Consider the following 13,585-nt stretch of genomic DNA (forward strand, 5'->3'; position numbering starts at 1 on the left):
TACCTTTCCCATTTCAAATAATGATCCCAAACTCAAAACAATATGGAGTGGAATCTTGAAACAGTAATGTCCTACCCAAAAATAAGCAGTCACAGAAGAATCCCTCCCCAGTCCCTGCTTTGGAATTATAACATTTTTTTTTCCTTTACGCACACCCCTATTCAGGATCTTTTGTAATGTGAATATCTTCCTCAGCAAACATGCAGGAGTTTTTTGACAGATACATCTGCTGGAAAGTGTTAGTTGAGAAGAGAAATGTACATTTTGATCAGTGTTGGGATTCAAATAATTTAACAACCGGTTCCAGTGGTGGGATTCAAATAATTTAACAACTGGTTGTTTACAAGCACCATTTTAACAACTGGTTCTGCCGAAGTGGTGCGAACCTGCTGAATCCCGCCACTGATTCTACTACAATAAAGCAAAAGGTTTCTAGTCATCTACACATTCTACCGGCTTGTTGATGGGAAGTCAACAGCGTGAGAGGTCCTACAAATTAATACCACAGCACTTTAGGATAAAATATCTCTGTTTTAAACTTGTTTGCCCCCCAAATGCAATGTTTACCTTTTGACTTCCGTTTTTAAAAATCATGAAATTCAGAGCTAAAGAAGGTAATGTAAAGAAACTCTTGGAAGATGATGTGACTAATTTTTAAACCCCTGTTTTAAAGGGCAGGCTAACTGAATGTTTAACAGTAGGATTTATGTTGACCTTTTCCATATGACAAAGATAAAAATATTTGCTTTATTTAAGGCCTTGAACAGTACATCACCTATCTACATAGTGATCTGTGGCTTGTGTTAAGTGATGCATAAGCAAATACAGAAACTTACCAAATAAATTGCCTGTCTCCTGCTCACCATCATCCTATGGACAGCAGTGTATCAACATAGCTTGAAGCAGCCATCAAGATGTTGAACTTATGCAGTGCAGACAAGCATAAGATGCAGTCAGGTAATTTTGTCCCTGTAAAGGTCAATCTACTGCAGTGGTGTTGTCGTTCTGCCTGTGGAGGCCTCCTGCGACATGCTGAGTCCACCAATTCTGGTCTCATCAGTGGAATGCTATAATATCTGGTGACACTGGACTGCAATCCTAAACATGTTGAGGTAAGTTGGAATGAATGTAATAGAGAATCATTTCTGACCAAACACACTGAGGATGGGACTATATAATTATTCTTGCGAGAGACATTCTTCACAGACATAGGAAGTCAGTGTAGTTACATACATGTATGCATGTATGTATGTATCTATATAAATAAACACGAAATACCACTCACTGACTCATGCACGGAACTCAAAAACCACCGAAGCCACATACATGAAATTTGGCACACCTGTTCCTTATGTACTCCAGGTGCTCACTAAGAAAGGATTTCCCAAAATATTCACTTTCACTCGATTTATTACCTATTTACTGTTTTCACTGCTCATCTCTGGCCATCTGCACAAACATTCTAAGGGTGACAGTTCAACACCACCAGCTTCATGTCCTTCACTAACTGTACTCTACCACCACCCTCCACAACACATGTGAACCTATTTGAAAACAAACACATCAGTCCACAGATAGGCTGTGAGGAAATATGCTGTATGTCACCCCAAAGTTCACAAGCAGGCTGCAAAAAAGCATGCTGAATGTCAACCCGAAGTTAACAGACAGGCTGTGAAAAAGTACTCCTCTACCCATCCTCATGTTAACAACACCGCTATAGCCAAATACTATCAAAATAGATTACAAACCACACCATCACCTTGGACTACTAAACATTTGTCAGTTTTTGCATATGGACATCAGATTGCTTACTGTGGAGACAAATTTATTGCTCTCGGCCTCCAATCACCCTGTGCTTGGTGTTGTCCTCTGAAGTGGCGGGATGAGTCCCCAGGAATGTGCTGCAGTGGTGGTACAGTCCAGCTCCCTGCCCTTCAACCCTACCCTGAACCTCTTCAAATTCTTCTCACTCATCAGCATCCAATGGCAGAACTCTTCCTTTCTGCATCCTGAAAATACAATGTCTGCTTCCACGTGACATCTTTTGGAGCCCACCAGGTGAAAGAGAGCAATAACACATTGCATTAGAAAAAGACAACTACAGGAAGTTGCTGCAAAATATGCAAAAACAAACTCATCAGTCCACAGACATACTGTGAGGAAATATGCTGCATGTCACCCCAAAGTTCACAAACAGGCTGTAAATAAGTTTGTTGAATGTCACCCTGAAATTCATAGAGAGCCTGTGATGAAGTATGAGTAGCGAAGCACGGGTGCCCTGCTAGAGTGTGTGTGTGTATGTATGTATGTGTGTATGTATGTATGTATGTATGTATGTATGTATGTATGTATGTACGTACACATTTACTTCATTTCTATCTTGGTTTTCTCCTTAATAGGAACTTGAAGCAGCTGATCTTCTTTTTCTGCCCTTGATTTTATCCAGACAACAACATTGTAGTATAGGGTTAGTCTTAGAGTGTGTGAATGGCAACTGCTTCCAGCAAGTTTCCATGGTAGAGTAGGGATTTGAACCTGGGACTCCCAGATCCTATTCTGATACTATAACCATTGCTTCACACAGGCTCTCAGTGATTAGACAATTAGACTTGCAATGGTAAGATTTGTGTTCAGATTCCCAACCATCTATAAAACTTACTGGCCTTGGCCTAGGCATCCTCTCTCAGTCAAACCTACCTCACTGAATTGCTGTATTATTAAAATGGAAGTAGAAGGGTTTTATGGAGGGAGAAAACTGGACAGATGGGAGAAGGCAATCACCAGTTCTTCCCAGTCTGGACCTCAGAACTATCATCTTGGGAAGCAAAGAATAGAGTACAATCATACATATCTTTCTCCCAAAGCTTTCAAAATAAATAAACAAAAAACAATCATAAAAGTGCAGAGATGGTCAATTAATAGCACCAAGATAAAATGCTACAGTTGAATCAAGCTATTCCAGTTACAACACCTTCCTTCTCGGTATTCATTTGTGAGAAAAGCAGTGAGTGGCAAATACCTGATCTATGTGTTATCAACAGTTAAACAGGAGCCACAATATCGTGTTCAGTAAGTAAATAATTTCTGTGGAATGAGAATGTGATTGCCTTTCACAGTTGCTGCACAGGTGGAATTGATGCTGGCATAGGAAATCACATTGAGACCATCCATGCCAACATGATTTGTTTTCTTAAAGCATTACTAGGAACAGACATATTATTGCTAATATATGGACCTGCTCAAATATATGAGTTTTTTTGGAACAGGCATTGTTCCCAAGAAAGTGGCACCTTTAGGTACTATTTGTGGTAAAGGAATAGTATTGTTTGCTGAATTTGGTAACTCTTCTGCCAGCAAAAACATCTTCTTTTCTTAACCACAATATGAACTGTTAAATATTTGAAAGTGAATTGGTGCTGTCATAGATTATGGGAAAAGGACTTAATTTATTCCCCATCCCTGAAACATTTTGGAAGGTCTCTTCATGTTACAGATTGAGTGTTTTGCATAAAAGGGATCTTCCCCACCAAAGTATCAAAACAAATCCATTATATCAATTACTGCAAAACTGCCTTATAATGTGCAATAAATGTTCAGGAGGAAGGGATGCTGATGTCTGAATCCATCAAAAGGTTTGGTTTTTGGCCTATTGGGCATGTCAGTGAAGAGCTGTGAAGTTCAATAATAAACATCTCATTATTGATAAGATGCAAAGATGCTTCAGAGAATGAACCTTTCAAATGAGAGTTTTATTTTTCCATCATACATTTAAAAGCTATAATTCGAGGACTAGCCTTTTTGTTTTCTAGCCATTCATTATCAGCAGATATCTTAACAATCTCTAACCTCTTTCATGATAGGTCTACCATTAAATGTCAGCTAACTTGTTTCATAGGATAATTTTTCTTTTTCATTTTCACACTTATGTCAACAGTCATGACATTATAGCTTTTTAATTTCTTCAGTGAAATACGGTGTCAGCAGTAAACGGTTGTAATGTAGAATTATGTATTCAAGTCTCTGTCTAGAACAGTTGAACTTCCTAGGTCATCTATCAGCCTATCTTCTGTAAACAGTTATGCAACGTAGAATCTAACTGTATGCCTTTTTCTTTTTCAGGACAAAAATTATGAAAAGAGTGCCTCATTTAGCATTTTGATGATAATATTTTACTGCCACACTTGCTAAATCAAACTGGTATGCTACTGTACCTTGGAATGCAGTTGATGCAATTGACTTCTTTAATGGCTGATCAACATCAGCGATTATCTAGTCTTCATTTCAATGCAGGAAACCTTATTTGAAGGTTGCCACTGGACAACAGTTTTGTGACAACAAACTTTGACTTAAACTTCAGCAGTGCCACATGTCTCTTAGACTACGCACTGAAATTTTGTGCAAAGAGGGCTTCTACTCCACCTTGTTCCAGTCAGTATAGGGATTAAATGGGGCTATTCTGACCCAAAGGGTTCACTTCAACAATTTCCTCAGTCAACTATGAGATGGGTAAACTTCCCTCTCACCTTGGATACTTCAGGGTATTCAACAATGTACTTTACACTTTTAGCTAAACTGCACACTGTTCTTGTCACCAGAAAGTTTTAGCTTAGCTTAGTATTTGCCACCAGAGGGAGGGATTAGCTGAACATGATGAAAACACCTAGAACTATAAGAGAAAGAATACTCAAACACTTTATTGTGGTAAAATAAATTGGCCATAGCCATTCGATTTATTGGCAAGAAAGAACAAAGAGTGTAAGGCGCAGCATGGGTGTCTGATCCAAGTGCTGGGCAGCCATGGAGGCGGTCCCCCACACCCACTTTCCTTAAACCCTCCTGTTTGAGGAAAAATAGACCATAACCATGAGCTAAGAGGCAGCAATGAGGGGAAAATTCCAGATGGGTGGTGGGCCGCATTCTGAAGATTCCCTCATTTGCTGAGGGGTGCAAGTGGGCTCGGCCCACAACTGGACTACCAGGCCCTTGGCTTCCTCCACCCCAAACCTCATAAGGAGGTTCCCAAAGGGGGTTAGCAAACAGCATACCCCAAACCAGGATCAGTCCCCCATGCGCAAATCGCCAAAGAGCTGGGTGAAACCTTGCTCCTGCCAAATGCTCCTACTCTTTTAGCCAACAGTACAAACCATCCCGCAGGCTGTGAAGCCGGAGGTCCATGGCCCAATCAGACAAATTAACCTCGTCTTCCCCATATAAAGCCTCCATTCCGTGAGAAATGTCCTGGTACCAGATGTACCTGCCACCCATCCCCAACACCCAATGCGACACTGTACTGCAGGTTTTTAACCTGGCCAAGTCCACCTGTCTAAAGGCAACGCCCCCCTGCCATTACCACATCTCTAGCAGGTTTGACCAGAAGAGTGTTGTGTTTGGCAACATATCCATAATGACCCAAAAGCCCTCCAGTATAGATTGTAGTAGGGCGATGAGTTTCAGGGTAGGCAAGTCATTTCCCCCCAGTTGAAAAACCAGGACCTGTGGATGACCCCGGCACCGCAGCATGCTCTTCAGAAGTGGCAGCAAAGAGTCCCACCACAACCCTCTGACGCCCGTGCAGGAAATGCATACTCTGTCCAGTAGCCCCAGGTTCTGTCCCCATCCAGAGGAGGCAGCATAGCAAGATGCCCAGAAGACAATGCTGTGCCCGATCACCCAGATGTTGGTCCTGCCGCCTGCAAAGAGGGCTGAAAACAAAGAGAGTGTTACTGCTGTGGGTGGAACCTGATGTAAGCCATTGAATGCCAATGCCACAGATATTGGATCCACTCTGCAGGGAGACCCAGGGCGGCACCGGTGGTTGCGGCACCTATACTGAAGGAGTGTAGCCCAAAGTGATGATGGGGCAGCCACAGCTGTCTAAGGCACATGCAGAGGACACTGACCCATTGATAGAGGGAGAGGCAAGTCCCATCCCTGTGGATGAGCAGCGGGCCTGGGTGGTGGGAACGAGCGGCCAGGTAAGCTGCTGTGTCAGTGACTGGGCAGGGTGAGCTGAAGGGGGTGGCCCTCATAAAAATGGAGGTTCCCTGAGCTTGCTGGTCAGTTTTGGAGTGCTGGAGCAGGATGCAGATGGACTGGCCTGAAATGGCTATATCACAGAGCGCCACTGCCCTGCCACTGTGGTCAGACATCGAAGCAGACACAATTTCGCTGCTGTGGAAGGCCCCAAAGAAAGTTTAAACAACCAGGTTTCATATTTGTTCAAGCAAATTTTGGGGAGGGCGGCCACCAGTTGCTTTAAAAGCTCTCATGTGATGGGGCGGTGGCCATCACACCCCACGGGGGAACACCTGGCCCAGCCCTTAATGGCTTGCCGGGCCAGGAAGGAGCAGGAGGGGTCGGAGAGCCCCGCAGCCTTGCAAAAGAAAGAGACAGGTGCTAAAAACAAATGAGCGGTCTTAGCTGAGCGGCCCGAGCACTGCAGGGGGTCCAGGTAGCGCAGAACGGTTGCCTCACAAAAAGCCACCCTGGCCCGGTCCGGGCGAATCCCCTGGAAGGCCAAGAAGGCCTGCAGAGCCCCATTTGTTGCCCTTTGTCACCCACTGATAATAAACTTATGTAAGCAGTGAAAAGTTCCAGGGGCTGCACTTACCTAGATTGTTTCCTTATGAAGCCATATTTGCTTTGTTTACAAATATACAGGAGGAGCACACATAAAGGCAAAGAAGGTCTTCTATTGATCAGCTGACAGTGAGAGATCCTACACCCAAGGTGAGCAAATTCATCCTAGTGACAGTCTGCTTCACTCTCTATCTCTTTCAGAATCTAAACAGTCACGTTACACAGACATCTGCCCCCACATTTCATAGGGGGGCACTATTCCAACACTAGTTAGCATTTGAACAGAATGATTTTATAATAGTTAAGACCCATTAAAGAGATGGCTGAAATTATTATTATTTTAAAATACCATTCCTTTGCTCATGAGCCACGGTTGCCCAAAGATTTTCCATGCCATTCCAAACCTGTAGGATTAACAGATGTGAAGTAGTCAGAATCCAAGTTTGTAATAATAAAGTCATACAAGCCATGCTGTGGAGGAGCCAAGAACAAGCCACAGCTGCACAATTTTGGAGCCAAAAGAATACTCTTAATTACATGGTGTTGGAATAAGTGACTTCTCATGTCATTGTCATGCCTGGACAATGGGGGGTGCTATGTATCTTTAAGCTGTTCTATTGTTTGCTCTCCATGTCTGGGCTCCACCCACCAGCTCCTCCTTCTTCACCCTTGCAGCCATTTTTCTTTCTTCTTCTCCTTTGTACTGAACACAATGTAATGGCTATCTGCTCCTGCTGGAGGTTTCCCACAGAAGCATATCACACCCGCACATACGAGACAGCCTGTTAGAATGCCCACTTGTTATAGGGAAAGTTATCTCTTTAGTACCCTGTTTCCCTGAATATAAGACATCCCCTGAAAATAAGACATAGTAGAGGTTTTGCTGAAGTGCGAAATATAAGGCATCCCCCCAAAGTAAGACGTAGCAAAGTTTTTGTTTGGAAGCATGCCCGATGAACAGAACACAGAAAAATAAGACATCCCCTGAAAATAAGACATAGCACATCTTTGGGAGCAAAAATTAATATAAGACGCTGTCTTATTTTCGGAGAAACATGGTATAAGGTTTCTGTCTACTTTTCAAATGGAACAATGCTTGCGATCCGAAGTTACTTGTCATAGATGTAAGTTTTTCTTTTTGCATATATTTGTTTGAAAGAGCTCCTTTACTGCACTCACACACAGACTGGGCTGTTCCTTATTAAACTAAATTTCCAACACATGGGTGGGTGGAAAATGGAGCTAGATGTCTGTTGTACCCATCCCTTATTACTTGGGGCTGTTAGGAGGGGTGTACCTAGAGAAAGACTGAAGAGGAAGTACAGCTCAGAAATTAGGTCAATAAACCTATATCTATTTTGAAGGGTGATGGGGCACCTGGTTTGTTTGCACCTTCATTTTCCCATGGCTGCACTGTGCATGGTAACCTAGTCCAAGTTGCAGGTACACCCATATGTTTTAGCTAAAACAATGGGGAAGAATAATTTTCCCAGAGGAGGGAGTTCTGTAGCTTTGGTGCCTTGCTTAAAAAGGGGGGGGGGCTGTTGTATATAACCCCCACTGTTTCTCAAGCAATGGAAGGATCCTCAGCAGACCATCCAAGGGAGGCGGGCTCATATTGGTGAAGGAGGCTTTTTATTTATACATGGCAGTGCAATCCTGGGAGGAGGGTAGTTGCTGGGGGTGGCACAGCCACAGTGTAGCTGCATGGCCTCCTGAGAGGCCTGAGCCAAGTCTGAGCCAACAAATGGAGGCATACCCAGGCCAAAAGTGCTCAGGCATCTGACAAAAGTCAGTCCCGCCCCCTGGAATGCCCCCTGCAGCTCCAGGGTAACATCACTTCCCTTGCAGTTCCATCTTCCCTTCAGGATTGCACTGTTAGTCCACCATCCATTTCCCTGAGATGCTGGCCAGATAATAAAACCTGCCCTAATTGTGTGAGGGCACTTATTTTTTTGGTTATTTCAAAGCAATGGACATCCTGTTCAAATAGTCATTACTGCTGCCGTGTGTGTGTGTATACACACACTTACACATACACACATTCAGTATCAGTATGGACTCACATCCATAAATCTGTTTGATTATACATGTATATATATATATCAACATATTTATAATTTAAATCAGTATCTATTCATTACTCACGTGACTCTGCTTAACTTTTCTTATAACTGTGGAATATTTATTTTGAATGAGATTTTTTGTAATAATTTCATTAATGATAAAATAGAACAATGTTAATTATATTGGATTTTCTAGATACAAGTTGTATTTGTTTCTTTAAGACTAATTAGCATAAACAGGAAAATTGCTTTGTAAGTTTTATGTTTCCCAGTGCCTATTTTTTTCAGATTTGGCTACATCATTTATCTTCACTATTCTGTTCAGGGAAGAAGTTCTCATCCCTTCTCTGTATCGTATAAAGTGTATTTTTAAAGCAGGGTCGGCACAAGGTGAAAAGAAGCAGTAATATACTGGTTGACCTTTCACAGGAATTCCAGATAAAGACCCAGAAGTTGAGTCAGAGATAATCATAAGATCTGGAATTTACAATAACAGACTCTCCATATATCTACCTGTCAGACTTCTTCCTCTTTGGGAGAGACACAAGGTCACCAAAAAGGCCTCTTTCCATCAACTCTCTCTCCCTCTCTCTCCCCCCCACCTCTCTCTCTCTCTCTCTCTCTCTCTCTCTATCTATCTATCTATCTATCTATCTATCTATCTATCTATCTATCTATCTATCTATACGTGAACAAAGAACAAAATACATACAAGGACGAATATATCTCCTAATGTGAACCTCTTCCCAGTGTTTGTTTTCTTTTTCTGACTAGTTCACTTTAAAACTGTTAATAATAAAGTTGTCTGGACATTATAATTAAGATGGACAGCCATGTAGAAAGATGGACAGAGGTAGTTTGTCATTTCCTGCCTCTGTTCAGTAACCCAGGACTTCCCTGGTGATCTCCTGCCCATGTACTGACCAGGATTAACCCTGTTTAGGTCCTGAAATCTGGTATGATTGGGCTAACCTGGGCTACTCAGGTCAGGACACATCTACTGAGCTGAATTTAGATACCAGGAAGGGAGAGAACATGCTCTTCTATGGAAAATATCAGAAAGGAATCTGGCACCCTAGATCAGGGTACAACTCTGATCATCCTACCTCAAAATAAACTGGGAGAAAAAGACAATTAAAATGATGAGAGGAGAGATCATCTGCATCATGTGAGAGTCTTTAGCTTTGAAAAAGATGCCTATTTTTGCTTCTACTTTATCAGCACAATGATCAATTATAAGGATTTCTAAAAATGCTTTCAAAGTCGCAAGGAAGACCCATTGTTTAAATGACTCCAAGATCATGCTATTAATAATTCTGCATTTGTTTTCCTGATCTGTTGAAAAAAAATCCTTTCCTGTTTAGGTTGAATTTACGTATATGTAAAATAACGTTGTTGTTGAAAATGGAGACAGGTAGTCATATTTTATCCTGTTATCAGTAGTTTCCTATTCCCTTTTGGAGCATGTTGTCTTCTTTCTTTATGAAAAGTGAATTAATGAAATATGTTTGCATACCAAAGTTAATTTTTACCAACTTGTTAACACAGTGTACCCCCCAACCTTTTTGAACAGATAGATTGAAATATTGTGCAGTGTGGGCAAAAAGCAACTATAAATTAATAACATTGACATGGGAAATATAAAGAAATTAAGATATTTTTATATAATGGCCAAAATTATTCCCCTATCCCCATGAGTTTGGGAAAAGAGAACATAGGCAGAGCCTTAAGGTTTTCTCACCATGACACTTAGAATCAGAGAATCATATCTGCATTTCATTTTTTTCTGCCTAAGTGTAGTAACTTATATCTCTGTTAAAATTCATTTTCTTAGTTTTGGCCCAGCTCCCTAATCTGATTAGGTCATTTTGAATTCCGACCCTGTCTTCTGTGGTATTAACTACTTCTCCTAATTTGGTGTCATCTGCAAATTTGATTAGCATGCCCTCTATTCCATTATCCAAGTAACTGATGAAAATATTGCATAGCACTGGGCCCAGGTCAGAACTCTGTGGCACCCCCCTAGTCACTTCTCTTCAGATGAGCCACTGGTGAGCACCCTTTTAGTAAAGTCAGTCAACCAATTACAAATCCATCTAATGGTAGCACTGTCTAACCCACATTTTACTCGCTTGCTTGCAAGAATGTCATGGGGCACCTTGTCAGAGGCCTTACTAAAATGAACGTATGCTATTTCCACAGAATTCTCTTCATCTACCAAACTTGTCACTCTAAAAGCAGAGATAAGATTAGTCTGGGATGTCTTGTTTTTGAGAAATCCATGTTGACTTTTACTGATCACAGTATTTCCTTCTAAGTGCTTACAGGCTATCTATTTAATGATCTGCTCTGGAATCTTTCCTGGTATTGATGTCAGGCTGACTGGATGTTAATTGGGTCTTATTTTTTTCCCTTTTTGAAGATGAAGACAACATTAGCCCTCTGCCAGTTCACTGGGACTTCCCCTGTTTTCCAGTTCTCAAAAATTATAGTAAGTGGTTCTGAGATTACTTCTGCCAGTTCTTTTGGTACCCTGGGATTATCATGCCCCTGGACCTTTCAATAACAAGACTTCGGGTTCAGATAATTTATTTTATTGAAGCAGCATCAGAAAAAGGCATTTAGACTTATATTGCCAGAACTAAAGATTAGGTACTCAAGCATCATACATTATACCCTGTCTCCATGCACCCCTCTCCATGCCCCTCCCCATCATACAACACAACCCTCTTGCCACTGGTTCCCAAGGGGAACAGTACCCCTTCTATAACATCAGAAGGAGACATCACAATTTTCACTGAGCCAAAGCAATCCACACTCCCCAACCCTTTAAAGTGCAAAAGCCAGCAGGTGTCAAACGAGCAGATTAGGCCTCGCCTGGGAAGCGTAACTAAAAGACAAAGAAGAGATAACAGCCCCAGGGAGGGAAGAAGCAGTAATTGGTGAGAGGATACCACATCTCACCAGGAGTTATGGAAGGATCAGACCAGAACTGAGCGGATCATGACAGGGATGTAGTTATCGGGCCCTGGAGATTTGAATTCATTCAAAGTAGCCCAGTACCTCTTTATTTATTCTGTGCTGAATTTCCCCTACTGTATCTTCTATTCTATTTTCCCCTGTTTGAGCACTGTTTTTCTTTTGGGAGAAGACTGAGGTAAAGAAGGTATTGAGTAGTTCTGCATTTTCTCCGTCCCCTGTTAGCATTTCGCCATTTTCTCCATGCAGTGACCCTATCATATATTTTTTCTTCCTTTTGCTACTGATATAACCAAAAATATCTGTTTAAAATTGTTTGTAATCTTTCTGGAAAGCCTGAAGTTGTTCTGCACTTTAGGTTTTTTGACTTTCTCTGTACATGTCCTGGATATTTGTTTGAATTCTTCTTTGGTGATTTCCCCCTTTCCCCATGTCTTCAACATGTTTCTTTAAAATTTTAGCTCAGTGGAAAGTTCTTTACACATTCATCCTCCTTTCCTTAGACACCTGTCCTTTTTCCTGCTCATTGGAACTTGTATTTGAAATTGTGCTTTCAATACAGAGGCATAGCTAGGAAAAATGGAGCTCGGGGCAAAATCTGAGTTTTTCACACACACACACCCATGGACGGCCACCCTCCCTCACCATGACCAAAGTGGCTGGGGGGTTGCTGGTGAGTATGAGAGTTGGGAGGGTTGGCAGTCTTGGGGTGGCAGATTGGGAGAGGGTGGAATGGAAGGCTTCAAGTGGGGCAGGTCTGAAAGGTGAGGGTTCTGGTGGGGCAGGGTGACAAAGTGAGGCATGGGGGAGGATTGAAAGGTAAGGCTTAGGGTGGGAGTTGGAAGGTGTGACTGGGGTGGGGAGAGGGTGGAAAGATTAGGCTTGGGGTGGGGAGGGTGGAAAGTGGCTGGGGGTTGGTAGGTGAGTATGAGGATGGGGAGGGTTGGGAGTTAGTATTGGGATGGGGAAGGAAGGCAGAGGATGGGGTGGAGGGAGGTTAGAAAATGAGACTTGGTGGAAAGCTTTAGGTTAGGATGGGGGGTGGCAGGGCCCGAGTTTCCTCACACAGGTGGGGGAGGCAGGGAAAGGCCCTTAGGCTTTGGTGTCCAGGACTTCCTTGCTGGGTGTGGGGGAGGCTGGGAGGGCTTGGAGGGGGTGGGGAAGACAGGGAGGGTTTGCCAGGCGGGGCTCTCCAGGTGGGGTCGGGGGCAGTGGGTGGAGAGCAGGGCCTGGCAGGGGGTGGGGTGATGTGAGCCAAGCCTTACCTCTTTTCTCGCTCGCCGCCTACCGTTCAGTGGGGCCAGACTGTCCCGAACACCCAAAGCTGAGGAGGGGTGTGGGGGTGCTTGAGGACATATAACCCCATATGTCCCTGTGGCCACTCCACCCTCGCTTCAAGATCTTACTTTTAAGAAACTCCCAGCCATCGTGCATTCCCTTCTCTTTTCAGTCCTCTTGATTTCCATACTGCGAGCATCCTTGAACATTCAGGCCAAACTAAAAGAAACAACTATCATGTTGGATTTCCTAACAAATCTAACTTCAACTCCAACATTCAGGAACTTGACTCATGTGTTTAAAAAAGAACCTAATCTCAAATCTGCTTTCATTTTGCAATCTCTTATTGGAGCTACTTCACATGTAATTAATATTTTGCATCCAGTTCAGTACAAAGATCATATCATATTGTCAAAACAATGTATGACCAACTAGCATAAGCATCATCCTATTATTTGCTGAAGAATACAGTTGCAACCAACAAGCATTAATAGTGAGCTACATGTGCTAGGATGCAGAGGGTCTCAGGTTTAATCCCTAGCATCTCTAGTTAAAGCAATCTGGTAACAGGTGATGTAAAAGACCTCTAACTAAGACCCAAGAGAGCTGCTGCCAGTCTGAGTGGACAATACCAATGGTCTGATTCAGTATAAGGTAGTTCCATGTAACAATATTCAAAAGTG

The sequence above is a fragment of the Sphaerodactylus townsendi genome, linkage group LG02 (assembly GCF_021028975.2).
Source record: "Sphaerodactylus townsendi isolate TG3544 linkage group LG02, MPM_Stown_v2.3, whole genome shotgun sequence".
In the NCBI taxonomy this organism is placed as follows: Eukaryota; Metazoa; Chordata; class Lepidosauria; order Squamata; family Sphaerodactylidae; genus Sphaerodactylus; species Sphaerodactylus townsendi.